Below are 23,220 nucleotides of genomic sequence, written 5' to 3'. Positions count from 1 at the left end.
TGATGGATTGTGAAGGTGCTGCTCGCTGGCCTTTCTGGGGCGCAGGAGAACACAGCCTGTCAGTACAGATGATGGAGCGACCTAAGAAACTCCATCTCATGTTTTAGAACTCAGTTAGGTTTTAACATTTCCTGGCCTCTCCCACCTAAAAAATTTTAACTTGGAATACATCTTCAGTGCTCTTAACAATCCTCCCAACCCGTGTACTCCCTCCATCCCCAATTCCCCACCACCCTTGAGTTAAAAGATAGATAAAGAAACAGAAATTGGAAATGAGGGGAACTGGGTTGGATGTAAAAATGTAACAGCAATTGCTGTATTAAACTTCTTTGCTGAGAACTGTCCTTGTAGAGATTCAGTTGACAGGAACACAGAAGACCAGGAGCACTGAAAAGACCTCCTCTCCTGCCTGGATCTCAGATACCATTAGGCACAGCTGGCTGCATCTGTGTGCAGCACAAGGGGGCCTCTCCTGTGGTTGGAAGATCAAGGCAAAGAGTCTTCCCCAGTCTGGTCTCTTCTGAGTCTCCGGCTCATCTGGGAATGAGAACTGAGCAGAGGGAGGCTGCCCACCACAGACGGAGATCACAGGGAGGGCTGGGCAGTGTGGTCAGTGGTTGGTAATAGAATCCTAGTCCAGGGACTAGGAGGGCTTTGTAAGGGAGCCAGGATGCTAGATGGCAGATGGCAGATGGCGCTAGATGGCAGTCCCCATGCTTGGTTCAGAGGAAGCCGCAGAGTGTACCAGGACTTTGTGAAAATCTGGGAGCTAATGAAGTTCCCAGTGTTGGTCTCTGATACCTTGGGTGTACTAGAAGATGGGCAGACGGCCTTGCATTCTGGATTCCCGCCATGCTCTCTTCTGTTCTGTGAGGCTTCCCAGGGCTTTGGTCTCCACCTTAATGAATATGCCTCCCTCCACTCTCAATTTTTATGTTCAGCCTGGATTGCTCTTCTGAGCAACAGACTCCCCTTTTAATAACCACTAACTGTGTCTCATTAAATATCCCAAACTGAGTTTGCCACATTCTCCTCTTCAGAAATGCCTCCCCTGCTTCATTCCCTGCCTTGGTCATTGGCATGAGGTTAGGGAATTCAGAGCACACTGAATCTCCTAGTGCTTTGATCATACCCTCATCAGCATCCTCACTGTCACCGTCACCTGGCTTAGCCAGGTCTCCCTCATCACTCACTTAGAGGATGCAAACAGCTCCTCATCAGCTTTCCTGCCACAGCCTCTGGTCACCACCATCCACCCTCCACCCTACCTTGCACCTTCCTAAGTGTTCTGGATCGAGCCACACCCCTGTTCTAAAGCTCCCCAGGCTTCCTTGGTATCTGTAGGACACAGAGAAGACTTGTCCTTCATACTTTGACCCTTAACTAGCCTTCCTAATCTTATAACCTATTAATTCACCTCACACCCCTGCAGTCTAGGCTCTGGCATCTTCTTGCCGAGCTTTGAATCCTACCTCTGTGGGAAAGAATTTTTTCCCTAAAGGAGAAAGGCTATTGTGAGGGATCTGGCACCCTCTGCCACACTCACTGATAGACCTTCAGACTGCACCAGAGCAATATATGTATACAAACACACATAAATGTAAGTATGGATATATACTTACATAAAAAGTATCCACTGTGACCAGGTGTGCCAGGCACAGTGGCTCATGCCTGTGATCACAACACTTTGGGAGGCCAAGGTGGGCAGATCATTTGAGGCCAGGGTTTGAGACCATTCTGGCCAACATGGTGAAACCTTGTCTCTACTAAAAATACAAAAATTAGCTGGATGTGGTGGTGCATGTATGTAGTACTAGCTACTTGGGAGGCTGAGGCATGAGAATCGCTTGAACCCAGGAAGTAGAGGTTGCAGAGAGCCAAGATAGTGCACCTGCACTCCAGCCTCGGTGACAGAGTGAGACTCTGTCTTAAAAAAAAAAAAAAACAAAAACAACTGTATCCACTGAGCACTTACTACATGAGCAGGTAGAATTATAGATGCATTATGCAAATTAACTTACTTATTCCTCCTTTAAGCCCTCTGAGGTCACTATCACTATCTCTATCAGTCCCAATTTACAGATGAGGATATAAAGGCATAGAGAAGTTAAAAACTGGCTGAAAATTGCATAGCTAGGAAGTAGCAGAGCCTGGATTTGAACCCCTGCTGTTGAGCTCCGGAACCCACACTATTAACTATGATGTCATACCACCTGCCTCTCCATTTCCCACTTGAAGCACACCTTCTGATTCCAGGAGAACCGATGTGCCTGGCCAACCTAGGGATTCTTTTCACCATTAACCCCTCTGTATTTTAGAACCATGGGAAATCCAAATTGTGGGGGCAGGGGAGCTCTTGGTTCTGGTCCACATTTTCCACTATTCAGAGAAGCAAGGTGGCTTATTCAGGCTCACGAAGAGACTAGAGAAGGCCCACATTGGAACTTCCATACTGCTTTTATTTGAAGTTTCTGAGCATCTTATTTATTATCCCTTCATTTCCTCACTTCTGATTTGGGACTCCCACAATATCTCCCGTATTTCAGAAAGAAAAAAGGTGTGTGTATTAATATACTTTAATATTAACAATGAATACATGTCTACACACACATATACTCAGTTATATAAATGACGACACACCCTCAAGCTTCTCCATAGTGATTTGTCTATCTTCAGTCAAACCCGACTTCACTTTTCCTGGGCTTCTAGCCACAGCATCCTTCCCTGGTTCTTGTTGATCTTATCTAGGCTAGAAATGTGAAAGCAAGGACACTGCCTCAAAGAGTTAAATACCTTAATATGACTGTGCTCATCTGTTACTAATGCCCAGTGAATGCAAACAAGGACTAACAAAGGCAAAGGGATAAACACATTTAAGCCAGACCTATTTCCAAAGAAATAATTTAAAGATGGCTCAAACAAGCGCTTCAAACACACAAGAATAATGATTTCCCCATGGATACACTGTGTGCTTGCTGGCATTATAACTTTGGCCTTACATGCAGATTCCCATAAAAAGTTAGGAGCAAGATAAAAAGAAACAAGTAGTGTACAATGGAGGGAAGCCATTGGTGTTGCAGCCAAATATCCCAACCCAAAACTGCCCAGCCGAGTCTGCTGTCTGGAGATTCCAGACACATTCTGTTGTCTACAGAAGCGCCATGTATGGACACTGGGACATATGAGAGAGGACGCCTAACTATTGCTTCCCTGTGATATTTTGGAATGAGCCTCTTAGCCTGCCCACAAGAGAGGTTTGCTGATGTTTATGTGTCTCCTTTTTGCAGAGAGAAACACCAGAGCAAATATGCAGCCAGGGAGTTGGGGAATGGCCTGATCCCTCTGGGTGAGACCAAGGTCACAGGGGAAACGTTTGTTTCTGACTCTAGTGCAGTCCACCCTTTTGCCTGTCTGAACCATCGGAAACCAAGAGAGGAGTAGACTGGCCCTGATTCCCAAAGGCTACCTTTAGGCTTTCTCACCACCCTCACAATAGCCCATATTTTGGCAGGGGTCTGTAAGTGGTTGGAGCTGGAGGTATCTTAGGGAAAATCAGTGCAGCCAGCTCTATTTTGACCTGCCTCAAGCCCCCCACTGGAGACATCATCATGGATGGCAACAACTCTTGAAACCCCTGCCTTTTGCCTAAGGTTTCCAGGTTCTAAGTGTCCTCCAAAAGTGATGAGCTGTTTTCAGTATTTCAAGAAAGCTGAAACAAAACCAACCAACCAACCAATCGACCAATCAACGAACCAACCAACAAGAACCCTACCTCTTCTACAATAAGACTGCACATTTTGAGTAAAGAATAGGTTTCTTTGCTTATGGCTAAAATTATATCAACTCATAACATCATAATGCTATTCAGTCCTGTTCATAAGTGTTGATTGGCTATTTATGGCTACTTAGGACTTGCTAGGACTTCTTTATGGCATTGGACCTGGCTGCCAGAGCCCCTGCCAAGTTTCTCCTTTTCTCCCAGTGTGTATCCTTCCCAGTTCCTCACTGCTCACTTAGGTTTCCAAGAGATACAACACTTGCTTCATCCTGATGTGGGAGCTGCTGAATTCTGTCATCTCTCCCAAGCTTGGGTTCCCAGTTTACCCTTTACATACAGATGAGAGACTAGAGAGAACACAAGGATGAGGACTTCCCTGGCCTCCTTGCTTGTCTTCTCCAAAGGTCTCATCAGCAAGGAGGGTCGGTGGGGAACTCAACAGGGCTTTATCCTCCAAGGGCCTTGGTATGGGTCCTGGATATACACCAAGGCACCTTGCTGAGGAGCTCAGAGTGAGGGAACAAGTTGTGGGCCAATCAGGAGTCCCAGTGCCGAAAGGGCTCTCACCCATGATTTGATCAGGCTAACCTATGGATGCAGAATGATGGCCAGAGCTGAACTACCCATCACAGGAAGTATGTAAAGGGGTACTGCTGGCAAGACTGGGCCCCACTGCCTCATCCGCAGGAGCTCCACCCACTGACATGGAATCAGGAGGTTTGCCTGACCACTGGGGAGATGGTGCACTCAGCCCCAGGACCTCCCGTGCCACTGTTGGGTGCTACAGGTTTGAGGAAGAATAAAAGCCAAGGATCGGAATGGGGAAAACGCAAGAAAGAGACTTGGTTTATTTAAAAGGGATCAAATTCCAAAAGACAAGTAGAAAGGGAAATGTGGATTTTGTATCTTGCTAAAAGGAAAAGAATATTGGGGGTGAGTTCAGAAGCTTCGCAGGCTCTAGGCTCTGGCCTTGACCCATGTCTTAGGCAGAGTTCCCCAGGAGCGGACCTGAGAACTTAGGTATGAGTAATTTATTGAGAAATTATGGGCCGGGCATGGTGGCTCACACCTGTAATCTCAGCACTTTGGGAGGCCAGGGCGAGCGGATCACTTGAGGCCAGGAGTTCCAGACCAACCTGGCCAACATAGTGAAACCTCATCCCTACTAAAAATACAAAAATTAGCCAGGCATGGTGGTGTGTGCCTGTGATCCCAACTACTTGGGAGGCTGAGGCAGGAGAATCTCTTGAACCTAGGAGGTGGAGGTTGCAGTGAGCCGAGATCGGGCTACCACACTCCAGCCTGGGCAACAGAGTAAGACTCCATCTCAGAAAAAGAAAAAAAAAGAAATTACTCCTGGGGATACCCATAAGGGAGTGGGAGGCTGGGCAGGGAAGTAGGGGAAGAGAAGCAAGGAGCCAACACAGGTGCAGGTCCAGCAGGGGAAGCATTCAGCCTGATGGTGCATGGGCCCTGTCTCAGAACTTGCAACCTGAGGCCAATGATCCAAACTTCCCCACCCCACAGTTATGGGTTAAGGGCTTTTGAGGGTGAGGAGAGGGCCAGAAGCAGACCTTCCAGCTCTTCTGTGAGAGGCCAAAGTGGCTTCAGTAGCCAGAAGACAAGCCTTCAGAGAGGAAGTGCAGAAGCAGGCAACTGAAATCACACCCACACAGGTAGCAGGTGTGCAGAGGAAGGGTGGAAAGGGCACCCAGGGGAACATCTGGGAGCCTTGACATTGTCTCAGCCTTATATTGAGGTCAGATCACAGTCACGACCCAGGTCCCCTAACTGGATTCTTGTCTCTGACCTGGCTTTTCTGGCTGCCCAAGCTCTGGGTCTTGGGTTTGGAACTGACCCCTCAGACTCTGATCTGAACATCCCATCCTCCCACCCCCTCACTTAGGGCCTGGAGGGCTGGTGGTCTGTCCTAGAAGTGCCCTCCCTGAGGCAGAAGCAGGACCCACAGAAGCCCAGCTCCTATTCACACTGCCCTGCCCTTTGGAGCCACACCCTTAATCCTACTGTAGAGACCAGCAAGGAATGTCCGGGCCTGTCTACACAGCAGGTATTGCACATGCTGAATATTCAAATCCTGATTATCTGCCAGGTAGGATTATTCATACCACTGTTCCCTCCCACCGTCATGTTTACAGAGGTGTTTCATTTATATGTGTGAGTTTATTTATTTTCTGGGTTTGTCAGATGAAAAGGTAAAAAATAATATATCAGTGATTTATGGATATGTGATTTTGTTGAATGATGAAATGCATTTTTATTAAAGAGCATACTTCAGTGATATTCATTCCAGGCTTGTTTACATTGATGATAATGATGATGATAATAATTATTATAACAATGCAGCTAGTGTTTTGTGTACCATGCCCTGTGGTGCATAAGAATTATGTTGTCATTATTTCTATCATTTCCATTTTGCAGAGGAGGAAATGGAGGCACAGAGAGGTTAGTTAGGTAACTTGATCATAACCACATAGCTACTAAGGCATAGCAAAGAGATTCAAACCCAGGCATGTCACCCTTCTGAGCCTGCCTTCTAGTCACATTACTGTGTGATGTTGGCTGCTGCTACAGATATGTGGATAGCCTGAGAAGTTTCATAAAACCAAACCAGAAGAATTATTTCTGCCATGGACTCACTACTTCTGCAGCAAAGTGGAAAGGTGCCCCAGGGACACTTAAGGATAAGAATAAAGTGGACAGAGCTCTGGCCCTGTAAGTGGCTGTGATCTGACCTGATTATAAGGCCAATGATAGTTGCACGCTAACCTGAACGGAAATGCAGACCACTGAACAACTGATGAAAACTCCACGAGTAGATAAATGTGGTACTAGCTTAGCTTCAACTCATTTTTTTTTTGTTTATGCCTCCAAGTTTTTCCAGCATGTGCTTACTTTTTGTTAGCTTCAAAAGGAAATCAGGGGAAAAATGTGGGGAATAAAGAGAACCGGGAAGCCCGCTGGGAGTGACTTTGTTGATTCTCTAACACACACATTGGGGGACACGCTTAGATAAGAACAATAAGAATGCTCACATTGACATTCCTACACATCAGGTCATGGCACTCAGAACATGTGACCTTCTGGTTATCACGGAAGGGCATGGCCTAGAAATGGATGAAGATGCTACTCTGTAGAAAAAGGGAGGAACCCTTTATGAAGTTCAGGTGTTAGTTTTTAAAGTGATGACCACAGAAAGACAATCTGACTTGTTTGGAAAGGCTTACTTTTAACCTTTCAGAAATAACTACTTTCTACTAAAAAGGGAGACTTGGGGGGAAAATAAAGAAATAGTTTTCTGTGGGTGATTTATAAAGCCAGCTATTTCTGGGGATTAAGACTGTCCACCTTGGTTTGAATTATTTGATTATTTAAAGACTTGAATGAGCGTGAGGCAGTTAATTTGTCGGCTTTCTGGTTGACCTCCATGTTATCATGTCCTTTCCAGATGAGCTCTGGTGAGATTTATCTGGGGCGGCCCCTCAGTTGAGCTCCAGCCTGCAACAGCGCTTAGCTCCTCTTCCTCCGGACAGGCCCCTCCTTGGGGTCTTTCACAATGGTTGCCTTTGAGTACAGAGATCCTCAGCCATGCAGGCCTCTGTCTAATGTCTCTGAGGAAAATGCTGGAATCCCTCGGAACAGAGCGGAACTGGAGAGGGAGACGTCATTATTCCAGAGCGGACTGTAAATTGTGCTGTTTAGTCTGTAAAGCAGTTAGGTCTGGGGAGTGTAATGCGATCCTTTTGTGGCCGTTGTGGCCCCTGTAGGACTGTTGTTTCTCCGTGGGCACTGAGTTTTTCAGGCCAGGCGGGTATCCTGAACTCCCTAACTCCAATGGATGCTCCAAAAATAGGTCAGCTTTCTCTTCTCAGTTGAGCTGCTGTGCGTACAAAGGGCCTGCACTTGGTTTTCAAGGACCTGACTTCAAATCTCAGCTTTGCTTCTTTCTTGCCGTTTGATCTGAAGCAGACACCAGTCACTATAGCTCTCCTGAGTGATCCTCAGTTGCATTAAATAGGCCTCCTCACCTCTCTGCCACACAGGTTTAGCAGAATTGTGCAGGGCCTGGCACAGGTGCCATGTGCATTCACTTCAGTTCATCTGGTCCTTGCACAGTGTGGCTGGTGGCCACTGGATTGGCCGCAGCCATGCTCAGAAGGTCTGCCAGCATTTCTATCTGCTGCTTGAGAATCCTGGCTGGCCTGAGACCTTCTCCATGTTCTGCATGTTTGTCTTTCCCCTCCCTTGTCTGTGGAATTCCAGCTGTGTCCTTACCACCCTGTGTAAAGTAGGTCACCCCCGCTATTCTCTATCACAGTAGTCTGGCTGTTTCCTACATACCACTTAACTATAATTTTAATTTCATTTGTTTATTTCTTTTCTATCTTCCCCACTAGATTGCGGGCTTCATGAGAGTGTGACCTTAGTTGCCTTGTCATACTACACCCTAGCACAGTGCTTGGCACACAGTGATTGCTTGGGGCTCAGGAAATATTTTGTAGGTTGAATGAATGAATGAAAAATGATACATACCCAATAAGGAAGCCAACAGGTGGATTAGGGCAGATGCCCTCCTCCTTGCTTACATGAGGGCAGAGTCATGTCCCTGGAAGGTCCAACAGGGTGGCTTCTTCCCTGGTTACTCCTGATACATTCTCACACCCTATATGCCACAGCCTTGGAATCCCTACCCACGGACTTCTTGTATTTGAACAAGAAGCACTCGACTATTTTATTTATGCTACTGTTATTTTGGATCTTTTGCTATATGCAGCCAAAACTTACTTAGCTGGTGCACCAAGGAATTTGTGTTCAAAGGCAGTTCCACTGGGCTAGAGGCTGCTTTGGGACAGCAAATAAAATAATAAGGTGCCTGTGTGTGTTTGGTGGCAGGAGGAGGGGGGAGAATTTATCCTGATCCTGGGTGTTCAGTGCAGGGAGGAGTCTCTTTTCCCCAGTGAAAGCAGCAGCATTAGGAAGACTCTTGCTTCACTGCACGTTAAACCAATTCTCCTGTGCACTGTGTGGACTCCAGTACCCATTTGTTTTAAATTATCCCCTAATTGTTTAAGTGTCTGTGGTGTCTTTGCTCTTAATTTAGGGCCTGGAGAGTAAAAGGAGGGACTATCACTGTCCCCACCCCTACACCCCCGATGGGGACCCTCCTGGAGGCTCCCCTTACTAGGCTTGATGAGATGCTGGTTGGCTAGAAAGCCAAGACTGTAGGGCGTGAGAAATGGAATGACTACCGAGCTTCCCATCGAATCCTCCAAATTCCAAGCCCAAACTTGGCGTTGTGTTGGGAAATCTGACTGTTTTGCTTTTGTGGCAATGCTAACATATACCTCATTAGTCAGTTTGTCTTAAAATCCACCCACTCTTCAAAAGGCCAGGGCTTAAAATAGTTTAGTTGTATGTGTGGGAGCTATTGCCAGAGCTTTACTAAACACTAAAAACCCCTTTCAGGTCTTTGCTGGACCCACTTCTGGTGCAAAAAGCTGCAAGGACTTGGCTGATGCTCTCTCTGCAGGGATTATAGGTGAGCTCTCACGGTTGCAGGGAGGGAGGGACACACATCAAATGGCTGTTCGGAGTCAACACACAGTCTTAGACTGTCAGAGATGGGAGAGGCCCAGGAAATCATGGAGATCAGCCCTATTGCTTTACACCTGAGATAACAGAGGCCCAGAGATGGTGCATGACTTGCACCAGGTCTCACAGATTGAAATGGCACAGCGGTCACTTAAACACATCCTAGGTTCACTCCTCTCCTGCTGTACCTCAAGTCAGAGGCATATAGAGTCCAACTGCCATATTGAATCAACAGTCCTCTCATGAGCTAATGCACAATTTCTTCCTATCCAAATCCAGTGACATCTGTATTTTGGTTGTCTGTAAGAAAAGCGAATCATTTGTTGAGTCCCTACTTTGTGCCTCGGCTCTTTCTTACACATGTAACTCATTTGATCTTTTCTTTTCTTTTCCTTTTTTTATTGAGACAGAGTCTCGCTCTGTTGCCCAGGCTGGAGTGCAGTGGCATGATCTAGGCTCACTGCAACCTCCGCCTCCCTGGTTCAAATGATTCTCTTGCCTCAGCCTCCCAAGTAGCTAGGATTACAGGCACCCACCACCATGCCTGGCTAATTTTTTGTATTTTTAGTAGAGATGAGGTTTCACCATGTTGGCCAGGCTGGTCTCAAACTCCTGACCTCAAGTGATCCACCCACTTCGGCCTCCCAAAGTGCTAGGATTACAGGTGTGAGCCACCATGCCTGGCTGACTCGTTCGATATTTACACCAATCTTATAAGGTCGGTATAACTGTTAGATAACTATTACACCTATTAGTGGTTATAATTAATAGATAAATTTTATTATCCCCTCTTGGAGAGGTTAAGTTATAAGTGACTTGCCCAACTAACACATCTTAAAAAGGATGGTACCACCATGCCTGGCTAATTTTTTGTATTTTTAGTAGAGATGAGGTTTCACCATGTTGGCCAGGCTGGTCTCAAACTCCTGACCTCAAGTGATCCACCCACTTCGGCCTCCCAAAGTGCTAGGATTACAGGTGTGAGCCACCATGCCTGGCTGACTCGTTCGATATTTACACCAATCTTATAAGGTCGGTATAACTGTTGGATAACTATTACACCTATTAGTGGTTATAATTAATAGATAAATTTTATTATCCCCTCTTGGAGAGGTTAAGTTATAAGTGACTTGCCCAACTAACACATCTTAAAAAGGATGGGACTTACATTTCAGTCTAGGTATTATTGCAGTCTGACTGTAGAATTCCTAGTCTTAACCACTGTATTATACAGCCTTGTAGACTTTTCACCTTTCTGTTCCAGGAACTTAGTACTGCTCACCAAACATCAATAGACCATGTCTAGCTAGGTGCAGTGATTCAAACCTGTAATCTCAGCACTTAGGGAGGTCAAGGTGGATGAATCACATGAACTCAGGAGACTAGCCTGGGCAACATGGCAAAACCCTGTCTCTACAAAATTAACCAGAACTTTGCTTTTTATTGCTAAATAGTGTTCTATTATATGGATATACCATGTCTTATTTGTTCCTTCACCAGTTGATGGACCCTTAGATTATTTTCAGTTTTTGGCTATTATGAACAGTGCTTTAAGGAACATTCACATACATGTTTTTGAGCGGATATCTCTTTTTATTCCTCTTGAGTTTGTTCCTAGAAGAGGAATTTCTGGGTTAAATGATAAGTTTGTATTTAAGATTTTAAGAAACATCCAAACTGTTTTTATATTTTCATTAGCAATGTATGAAGGTTCCAGTTTCTCCATATCCTTACCAACACTTATTATTGTCTGTCTTTTTATTGCAGTCATTCTAGTGGGTGTGTAGAAGTATCTTATTTATTGTGGTTTTCGTTTGCATTTCCCTGATAATGATGTTGAGGATCTCTTCATATACTTATTAGCCATTTGTGTAATGTTTCTGGTGAAATGTCTATTCAAATCTTTTACCCATTTTTAAATTGGGTAAAATTTAATTGTCATATTATTTGTCTTCTTATTGAGTTGTAAGAGTTCTTTATATTTTCTGGATACAAGTCTTTTATCAGATAAATAATTTGAAAATATTTTATCCATATATGGCTTGCCTTTTTATTTTTATTGTCTTTCCATTTTCAGTGTCTCATGAAATGGAAAAATTTTAAATTTTGATGAAGTCTAGTTTATTTTTTCTTTTATGAATTGTGCTTTTAGTGTCATATCTAAGAATTCTTTGCTAAGTCCAAGGTCACAGATTTTTCTCCTGTTTTTATCCTAAGAAGTTTTATTAGTTTTAGTTCTTTCATTCAAGACTATGATCTAATTTTTTTATGTGGGTTTCCAATAGTTTCAGAACTCTTTGTTGAAAAACTATCATTTTCCAATGGAACTGTCAAAAATCAATTATACAGAAATGTAAAGTTTTATTTCTAAACTTTTAATTCTATTCCAGTGATGTATAATATAGATCATGTGTAGATTCTATATGCCCATTCTTATATGAAAAACACCACACTGTCTTGATTATTGTGGCTTTATAGTAAGTTATCAAATCTTCCAAGTTTGTCCCTTATTTTCAAATTCATTTTCCTTATTCTATATCATTTGCATTTCTATATAAATTTTCAATAAGTTTGCTAATTCTTTCTTTGCCAAAACACAAAAACAACCAAAAAACCCTAGTGAGATTTTTATGGGATGTGCACTGAGTCTATAGATCAATCTGGGGAGAAATGGCATTGTAACAATATTGAGTGTTTTAATCCATGAACATTTAGAAGTGCATTGTTTAATTTCCAAATAATTGAAGATTTCCCAGATTTCTTTTTGTTGTTGTTTTATAATTTAATTACTTTGTGGTCAGTTTATAATTCAAATCCTTTAAAATTTATTGAGACTTGTTTTATGACTTAGTATATGGTTTTTCTCCTGAAGAATGTTCCAGGTATGCTAGACTAGAAATAGTATTAGAGACAAAGAAGATGTTTCATAATGATAAAATAGTCATCCAATGGCTACAGAATACGTATGATTTTCAGGCACATCTGAAACATTCTTCAGGAAATACCATATACTAGGCCACACACACACACACACCTATCAATCTGTTTGTGCTACTATAACAGAAAATAGTCACACATCACTTAATGATGAGAATATGTTCTGAGAAATGCATCATTGGGTGATTCTGCCATTATGCCAACACCCTAGAGTATACTTATATAAACCTAGGTGGTATAGCCTACTATACACCTATGCTATGTGGTATAGCCTATTGCTCCTAGGCTACAAACCTGTACAGCATGTTACTGTATTGAATACTGTAGTCAATTGTAATAAAATGTTAACTATTGTGTATCTAAACAAGTCTAAACATTGAAAGGGTACAGTACAACTATGGTATTATAATTTTATGGGACCACTGTCATATATGCAGTCCATTGCTGACTGAAATGTCATTACGCAGCATGTGACTATTTCTGAGATTAGGTAATTTATAAAGAAGATAAATTTATTTTCTCATAGTTTTGAAGGCTGGGAAGTCCAAGATCAAGGCACCAGAAGGTTTGATTGTCTGAGAACTAAAAGGGAGAAATGCCTTCACATGGCAGAAAGTGAAGGGCAAGCTAGCCAAATGTTGCATATGGCCTCCTTTATAAGGGCCTTAATCCCCTTCATGAGAGAGAATCCCTCATGGACTAATGACCTCTTAAATGTCTTGTCTCTTAATACTATCACTTTGGTAACATCTAAATTTTGGAGGGGATACAGTCAAAGCATAGTGTACAGGAGCACACACACACACTCACACAAAATATTAGTTGTGTCAACTTGAAGAACTGTTCAAGTCTTCTAAATCCTTGATGATTTATCATCTGGTAACCTGATCAATTATTGAGAGTCAGGTATTGAATTCAACTTCAATTGTTGAATTCACTATTTCTCCTTTCAATTCTGTCAGTTTTTACCGTATGAATTTTGGGGATTCTGTTAGTTGTTACATCTTCTTGATGTATTGACCATTTTTTAAATTGTGAAATATCCTTCTTTGTCTCTAAAACTATTTTGAGTTTTGAAGTCTATTTTGTTTGATAATAATACAGCCACTTCAGTTCTCTTATGAATATGTTTGCATTATACATCTTTTTCTATTCTTTTGCTTTCAACTTATTTGTGACTTTGAACCTAAGATATGTTTCTTGCAGGTGGCATATAATTGATTCGTGCTTTTAAAATACAGTCTGAAAATCTCTGCCTTGTAATTGTTTTTTAGACAGTTTATATTTAATGTACTTATTTTTATGGTTGGATTTACATTTGCCATTCTACTCTTTTTTTCTCACGTCTCATTCCTCCATGACTGCTTGCTTTGTGTATTAAATAAAAATTTAAGGGGTACTGTTTTGTTTTATGTTTATTTTTAACTATGTTTTGGTGTATTTTGCCTAAATTTTTGAAGAACATTGTTGCTGGACATAGAATTATTGGTTAATAATATTTTCCTTTCAGCACTTTGAATGTCATTTCTCTGCCTTCTGGCCTCCAATGTTTCAGATGAAAAGTCAGCCATTAATCATACTGATGCTTCCTGTGCATGATGAATCATTTTTCTTTTGCTCCTTTCAAGATTTTCTCTTTGTCTTTCAAGAGTTTATGATATGTCTAGGTGTAAATGTTTTTGTTTATCCCAGTTAGAGTTTGTTGAGCTTCTTGGATCAATAGATTAAAGATTTTCATCAAACTTTGGAAATTGTATGCCACTATGTCTTCTAATGTTTTCACTGTCTCTTTCATCTGATCTCTCCTGGGACTCCTATTACATATATTTTGGCACAATTTATGTTGTTCCACAGATCTGGTCTGTGATGGCCCGTTTATTTTTCTTCATTTTTTCTTCCTTGTTCTTCAGATTGGTAATTTCTATTGATCCATCCTCAAGTTCAATGAGTCTGTCTTCTGCCACCTTGAATTTTCTACTGGGACCCTTTAGTAAATTTTATTTTTGCTCGATTTTTCAACTCCATAATTTTTATTAGTTTCTTTTAAAATAATTTCTGTGTCCTAATTTAGAATCTCTACTTGTTGATTATTGCTCCTCTTTGTTTCCATTCTTTTAAACATTGCTTTCTTTAGTTCTTTAAACATATTTATAGCAACTGCTATTAAGTCTTTGTTTTCTAAACCCAGCATTTGAGGACACTCAAGACAGTTTCTACTAATTTAATTTGTTTTGCATATAAATCACACTTTACTATTTGCGTGTCTTGGAATTCTTTTGTTGAAAACTAGAAATTTTAGATAATCTGTTACAACAACTTTGGATTCTGATTTTTCTCCCCCCAAAGGTTGCTGTTTCATTTGCTTGTTTTATAACGTGCCTTGGCTGAATCAGTGAAACCTGCAGCAAGTGAACAATGATGTCTCAGCTCAGTTTTGTTTTTAATATTCAAGCTTTTATTTATTCAAGCTTTTATTTATAAGATTCACTTTCTAAGGGTCATCCTTGTGTCTGCCTAATAGTGGTCAGCCAATGATTTGACTCAGTCACAAGCTAGAACACCAAAGAGTTCCACTATTCTTACCCAAAGTTTAGCAGTTTTTAAAGTATAAATACTTCTCAGATTGTTATATGCCTTTGATTGATTTCCAGAGTGCTGAAATGGTTGTTTTTGTTAATTATATCTAGATTTATAGTTGCTTTGGGGGTGGGGGATAAGCTTTGTTGATCTCCTTACCGGAGCCATAGCTAAAAGTTCTTCCTTCCATAGGAAAGTAGTTACTTGACTGGTACACTTGTAAAATGGCTTCATTAGACTCTTTCTCCTGTCTTTGGTGGGTTCTTGAGAGCCTATTCTGTTGGGCCCTTCTAATGGAAACTCCTATGACATTGGCTGTGTATTCTCTTCCTTCAGCTGCTTCTTTCTTACTTGGCTGGGTTTTTCAATGGTCCACTTCACACTAACTCTCAACATCATGGTCCCATAATTTTTTCAGGTAGTCCTCTTGGAAAAGATCTTGCAAATAGTTTCTGGCTCACTTTCTCTTCATGTGGCCCACATATGGTCCTCAGGAAACATGCATTAATCCTTGTCCTGGCAAGCTCAAGGAGTACCAGCCTTCCCAACAAAGCAACTACTCTTTTTTAATCCACGACCAAATCAATTCACCATCTGTGTCTCTTGTCTTCTAGATTTCCAGGCTGAAGTCCAACACTGTCCATAATTTCGAACTTTAGGGAGCACTTAGTGAGGTCCTTGAGTCATCTCCCTGAAGCTCTCCTCACTGTGGGAATGGGGAAAAAATTCAGTACAGTTCTCTCAAAGAAATCCTCCTCATAACATTCTTTCTCGACCCCCACACTTCCCATTCTTTTTATAAACTCCTTGTAGGAAGGGATCTGGGGAAGCATAAAACCAGTTCCCAAATATTTCCTTTTGAAAATCTGCTTCTTACTCTGAAACATTATTTTAGAATTTCTTATCTATTGTATCTTGTTGCCCCATTAAAACTTCCAATTTGGCATTCTATTACACTTGTGTTTATTTTTAGAGACTTCTTCTGGTCCCTTTCAGACCAAACACTGTTTCTTAAAGCTATGGGATATTCATAGATATTATGTGAAAAATGGGACCTAGGAAAAATACCTTTGGGGAATAAATACTGTGGTAAGCAAAGGTAGGCAGCTCTCTTTTGCTATAGGAATTCTCAAATTCTTCAATATGTTAATATGAACTGCAAAGTTACAAGTAGGGCATATAGACTAAAGATTTTATAAAATTATTTGACCATGAGGAACCCTCCTCTACCTTTTTTGAAAACTGTTTCAAAGGATTAGCATTCCGTAGGAGATATTTTGGAAATATTAGCCTGGAAGGTACCAGTGGAAAGGAAAGGTATATTCTTCATTCAGAAAACTTGCCTAAGGGAGACAAGTTATTATCCTTCACCTACTCCTAATCATGGGAATTCAGAAAGTTTCATGTGTTTTTATGCTTTTTCTTTTTTTAAAACTTGATTGTGGCAGAGTTTAATGGTGTAGTCCCTCCACCAGACTATGAGTTCCTTGTGGAGAGGAACTCTGTCTTATTCATCTTGCATCTCCAGGGCTTATGAAAGTGCCTGGCACCTAGCAGGACGGAATGAGCAAAAGTGTTAGTGGAGGGTTTCTTCACTTCTTCTTTTAAAGAAAGAAAGGTGTCCACACTGGGGTCCCAAACCACAGACGTGCAATAGTCAGACAAGCCTATTGGGTACTTATGAAACCTCCCAGTGTGTGAAAATCTGTGCTTATAAATATTTGGCATACAGAAGAATATGTATACAAATTAAATGTGCAAATGTCCTGTGCTCTTTCCAAGGGCAACCAGGGTGAGTTTTCTCTTTCTTTGTATCTGTGAGTGTGATTGTGTACACACAGCTTAAGAGATGAGTTGCTAAGAACTTTCTGAAAGAAATGAATGGGATAAAACAGACTGCCAAGTTACTGAGTGGTAATTAAGAACAGATTCTTAACATCATCACTTTACCATTTTTAAGCTATTTTCCTTTAAAAGACAAAACCACTAAATGATGAAATGTGTCATGCTTCTCCTGATGTCCCTGAGTCTTTGCTCAGTTGCCCACACATCTATATGCCAGTCCAAAGTCACACATCCTGAACATTGTAAGCAGTCTCGAACTATTTTTCAATGGAGAAAAATGTGTATGTGTCTGTGTGTGTGTGAGTGTGTGTGTGTGTGTGAGACCCATCTTCACCCCCAATATAGATCACCTGGGGAAACTTATTTCTTTTAAATATTCCAAAATATAATTTTACCCTGAAGCTAACTGGAGTACTTGGCCCTGAGCTTTATTTTTCAAAGGATTTTGAGCTACTGAAAACGGGGTATAATGGAAGTTTTGTATGTGATCAGGACAGTGCAAGTACCCTGGCTCCAGAAATAACAAAAATGGTGGTGGCTACTAGCAGGAATGGCCTTTGCAGACTGGGGACTTTGGGCTCTGATCACAGATTGTCCAGCAGGAGGATGGTCAGAAAAGAATTCCACCCCATTTCCCACCCACTTTGGCACTCTACTCACTGTGCGATAGTCCCTCCCAATTTGGCCAGGTGTGGTGCAGTGGGTCAGAGTTGCCTGGCTGGCCATTGAGGGAAGCCACATGCCAGATTAGACATATGCATGGCCTGCCTCTCTGCGGGGGTGGAGGGTTGCCGCCACTGTGTCCTGGAATTGTGTGTCTTGTGGTTAAACACTTGGGGTTTTGACGTAGGAAAGGCAGCAGAGCCGACCCTCAAAGCTGCTGCAAACAACCTGAGAAAGCTTCTCAAAAATGCAGTCCTGCTCCTTGGGAGGAGATGGCCTTTATGGGGGCAATTTTCTGATTGCTGCCTATTTGCTGTGGTCATGTCTGAGCCAGGGGAGATTTCTTAACTTCAGGCAAAGAGGTCTGCAGAGAGCTGGACGCCGGAAACCTGTACATTAACGCTGAGTACATTCTTAAAATTAACTAACAGAGGAGCTGTGTGTGTTGGGTGGAGGGAGTGGGTATAGAGGTAGGAAAGAGGGCAAAGAGACGAAAAGGCATATAAGAACAGTGGTCATCTGTAAGGTACAAATATTCTGCAATTTAATCCTTACTCTTGTATCACGAGATTGATCCTTCTATTAGTCTGAATTTTGCAGAGAAGTGAAATGATGTTCTTACTTACAAGAGCCAGAGCTGGAATGAGAAACCAGGTTTTTCTCATGCCATCTTCTGGGGTCATTTCTACCACATGACAATGAGGACCTAAAATATCTTCAAGTTGTTGGGACATGCAGTTCATGTCCTATTGATAAGTACTTACTTTCAGGAAGAAATTGGGGTAGCCGTGGGCTTTTTCTCTCTTTAGCTGTATCCTTGGAAGTGAGATAGATAACACAAGTCCAGGAGTCCTGTCCTGAACAATGGAGATTGTATCCCTTACTAGAAGTGACAGAAGCAGGATAGGCCCCAGGACCAGGCTCATGATCAAAATACCTGACGTGTGATGTGTCTGTGCTGAATGGGGTCCAGTTCAGGACAAGTTGCCTTCTAGGCATTAACAGCACACCTGATAACAAAGTTTGACACCTCCATGAACAGAGTCTAAGAGCCAGCAGATTGATACTGACCACATCTGTGGTGGGATGAAAAAGACTTTGAAATTTTGAGGCATCCTTTTCCTTCCGAGTTTCAGAAGAACTTATTGAGGTAGAGACTTTCAATTTATTTTGCTTCATTTGACTTTTACAACAATCCTTTAGGGTGGAAAAATCTTCATCTCATGTTGTTGTTGAAGAACACTATTTGTTAGGATTCTACTATTAATAGATGCAGAGAAACAACCAACAGGATTTAGTATATGAATATTGAGAGAGAGAGACTGATTTTAAAGAATTGGCTTACGTAATTATAGAGGTCTGGTAGTCTAAAATCTGCAGGGTAGACCAGCAGGCTGGAGACCCAGGGAAGCGTTGCAGTTGGAGTCCTGAGGCAGTCTGCTGACACAGTTCCCTCTTGGGGTGTGGGGGGTCAGTCTTTGTTCTATTAAGAATTTCAGTTGATTGCATGAGGCCTGCCTACATTATGGAGGGTAATCAGCTTTACTCGAAGTCCACCAATTTAAATATTAATCTCATCCAAAACCACCTTCACAGAAGTATCCAGAATAATGCTTGATCAAATATCTGGGCACTGTGGCACGGCCAAGTTGACACATGAAGTTAATCATCACGAAAACTAAGCTTGAGAAAGTTTCCTGCCATGCTGAGGTCACACAGCAGTGAGAGGCAGGGCTGGGGATTTAACTACGGTCTTTGGTTCAAACACTTGCTATAGTCCACAACAGTAAATCAGAGAAAGGTATATGTTATTTGTGGAGAGTCACATATTGATTAGATGACATATTCATAGGACCTTCATTTATTCTTCAGAAAGTCTTTACTGAGTGCTATTGTGGTCCATGTAGTAACAGACTAGGAGCTCTAGCCCTGGAGAGTGAGCAAGTGACTTTGGTGAGGCCTGCTTCTCACCATGATAGGCTGGGCCTTGGAAGCATATAGTGAGCTTTGGAAGCCAGGCCAACCAAAATGTGCTATTTGAGAATCCCTCATCAAGCAGGTACAATTTTCCAGATGAGTAGTGTGCTACAGAGGGCCTCACTGTATGTTCCAGGAACATTCCTAGAATACGCAGGTGAAGAAGGATGAAACCCCTTTCTTGGAGATCTTGAGAATAGGAGAGACTCCTACATTAGGGCACTGTGAGTGACAGGGCTGGGGGTAGGGAGTGAATCAGATGATCTTTGAGCCCTACTACTTCATGGACTTTTCAGGGCTCAGCAACCTCAAAAACAGCTCCTCAGCACTGAGCGCCACATACTTTATGAATTTCACTTGCTCCTCATCCCAATAGAACCTAATTAAGAATGCTTGGGGGCCAGACGCAATGGCTCACACCTGTAATCCCAGAGCTTCGGCCTCTTGAGAATTGCTTGAGACCAGGAATTTGAGATTAGTTTGGGAAACAGCGAGACTCCAACGCTAAAAAAGAAAAAAAAAAAAAAAGATTAGCAAGGCCTACTGGCATGCACCTGTAGTCCTAGCTACTAGGAAGGCTGAGGTGGGAAAATCCCTTGAGCTCAGGAGTTTGAGGCTGTAGTACGCTATATCATCACGCCACGGCACTCCAGCCTGGGTGACAGAGAGACACACTGCCTCCAAAACACTTGGGCAAGGATGCAGAGACTCCCCTCTCCCAGACCTAGAATGCTGGCTACTCAACCTCACTTCCCATGTTTCTGTCCTCGTCATGTCCCCAAACTGCCAGCTCTGGGTCTCTGGCCCTATCTTATTTGTGTTTTTATTTATTTATTTATTTATTTATTTATTTGAGATGGAGTCTCCCTCTGTCACCCAGGCTGGAGTGCAGGGGTGTGATCTTGGCTTACTGCAACCTCTGCCTCCTGGGCTCAAGTGATTCTCCTGCCTCAGCCTCCTCAGCAGCTGGGATTATAGGCACGTGCTACCGTGCCTGGCTAATTTTGTATTAATATTATTATTTTTTAGTAGAGATGGGGTTTCATCATGTCGGCTAGGCTGGTCTTGAACTCCTGACCTCAAGTGATGTGCCCACCTCGGCCTTCCAAAGTGCTGGGATTACAGGAGTGAGCCACCTTGCCCAGCCTGGTTTGTTTTTGAGACAGGGTCTCACTCTGTCACCCTGGCTGGAGTGCAGTGGCATGACCACAGCTCACTGCAATCTCTGGCCCTATCTTTAATTCTCTGACTCTCTCTTTTATCCAGTCTCATCTTTAATTTTATCCTTGCTCTCACTTTGCCTGAAATGAAGTTACCCAGTATCAATTTCATAGACAGGTTCTCATAGACACTGCTCACACCTGTAATCCTAGCACTTTGGGAGGCCGAGGCGGGCAGATCACCAGATCAAGAGATCAAGACCATCCTGGCCAACATGGTGAAACCCTGTCTCCACTAAAAGTACAAATATTAGCTGGGCATGTTGGCGCATGCCTGTAGTCCCAGCTACTCGGGAGGCTGAGGCAGGATAATGGCTTGAACCCGGGAGGCGGAGGTTACAGTGAGCTGAGATGGTGCCACTGCACTGCAGCCTGGTGACAGAGTGAGACTGTCTTGAAAAACAAAAACAACAAAAAAAGAAAATCTAAAAAAGAATTTCGCTGAAGTGCAAGGCATCATGCAAAAATTATCATATCTGTAAGCCAATGCTCAGTAATTATCCAGTATTATATTTAGGTGGATTGATAAAAGTATTGTTGGTAAGATTATATTTAGCTATAAAGAATAGAAAACTCAATTATAATAACTTAAACACATAGGGGTTTATTTTTCTCACCTAACAAAACATCAGAGGAAGGTATAGCCACTTAAGGATGGTATCTAGGGCCTTGGTTTCTTTTAGCTTCCCGCCCTACCGCCCTTAAGAGAGTAGCTTTTGTTCTCAAGGTAGCAAGATGGATACTGCATCTCCAGCCATCATCTAAATGCTCCAGGAGAGAAGAAATGGGGAAGGAGGATTAGGGAATGTCAAGGGGAATGTTATATGAATCTGACCTTCTCTTACAGAGAGTTTGTGGAAGGCATCCTCTGTCTTCTGCATTACAATCTCTCTAGTCAGAACTGGGTCTCATAGCAATCGTGAACTACTAGGAAGTCTGGGATGGCGAATATTGTAGATTTCTAGCTTCCTAATTGAGAAAGGCAAGGGAGAAGGGGTTTGTCAATGGCTTCTGGAAACTTATTTGCAGGGTCTGCTGAAGAACAGAGCTCACCTTGCCAGTGGAGCCTTGATATGAGAGAGGGGATGGAAGGAGGTAAAAGTGGGGTATGATGCTGAGGAGAGCAATCCCACAGTGAACAAACAGCAGCTCCCTGCTGCAGGGCCCTCCGTGGCTTGGGTCAAAACAGTGTGACTGTCTGCTACCGAGAGGCCCAACCCCAAGACTTGGCTCCTTCTGGCAATCAGCTCTAACCAGCTGCTGCCAAAGAGGTAAACACATTCCAAGTCCTTGAGTCCCTGCTGCACTGTAACTGTGGTTAAAACACGCCCCCGCCTCTACCGGTTTGGGCTAATGGACAGTTCACTATAGTTGTGTTTTAATGATGATTTGCAGTTATCTGTGCCCTATCCCATTCATGGCAAGATGAATACCTAAACACTTATGTTGTCTAACCATATAAGTATTTTGCATCTCACGTGTATCATTTTAAGTTCATTTCATTCTCCAGTCCTTGGGAACCATGAAGGATAATGCATTACACTCTCTCTCTCTCTTTCTCTCTTTTTTTTTTCCCCTCTGGAAGATCATGTATTACATTCTCTTTTTTTCTCTGGAAGGGTGGCCCTGAAACCAAGCCATTTCCCTAAGTCCCTTTGGTTAGGTGGAGAAACAGACAACTGCTAACCCAGAACAACCACTGAACACCCGGAAAACTCTATACAGGTCATCACCCAGTGGGGACACCATTTGCTTATAGAGGGAGCTGGGGCAACTAGGAAACCGAGAAGATCAAATACTCCCTGTGAGGGTGTTGCCAATCCCAGAGAGGACAATTGCTCTTGACCAAAGCAATCTCTAGTTCAGTCAAGGAGACAGACCACAATCACATTAAAACAAAACAAAAAAAAAAGCAAATTTTAAAAGTATGAATAAGAACTATTGTAAACTGCTCAAACTATGCATATAAGCAATGAAGTAAGATGAATTGACTGACACTGAGTTGGAAAAGCTATACAGGGGCCGGGAGTGTGGAACATAATTTAATAAAAATAAACTTAAAAATATATATATACACTCCCAAAAAAGAAATGGAAAAGTTGTTAGGGCGTGGACCAGGGCTCCTAATTAGCTGTTCTGTTGTGCCTGATTTCGCTCCCGTCCTGCCCAGCACCCCTCTGGGACACATTGTCCAGTGCAGGGACACTTTGGGGAGGGACAGGGGATTCCTTGGCACCGGGACCTCCACCTCCGAGCCGGCCTCAGACCAGGCCTTTTGCCCGTGGCCCAGAGAAGGAGCGGGGGAGAAACCCACTGCCCAGGTGGCCACTTTTGCCTGCTTGACCCTTCCATGTTTCCAAAACAGAGGGGGCCCTGAGAAGGCTCCCTGCCAAAGTGGGGAACAGCTACCCTCATTGTGCGCCTCGCCCTGCCGGCGGCGCCCTCCCCCCGCCTCCGTTCGGTCTGAAAGTGTGAAAATTACAAATCCCAAGAAACTGCAATCAGAACTCTACCTAGGGAAATTTCAGAGTATCCTTGCCATAAATATCCCGCTCCAAGACGCCTGACGTCAGAGCGGGGCGGGCGGACGGGCGCGAGGCCGGGCCTGGAGGG

The sequence above is a fragment of the Colobus angolensis genome, unplaced genomic scaffold, assembly GCF_000951035.1.
Source record: "Colobus angolensis palliatus isolate OR3802 unplaced genomic scaffold, Cang.pa_1.0 Scaffold105, whole genome shotgun sequence".
NCBI classification, from domain to species: domain Eukaryota; kingdom Metazoa; phylum Chordata; class Mammalia; order Primates; family Cercopithecidae; genus Colobus; species Colobus angolensis.
This window is presented reverse-complemented; position numbering follows the sequence as displayed.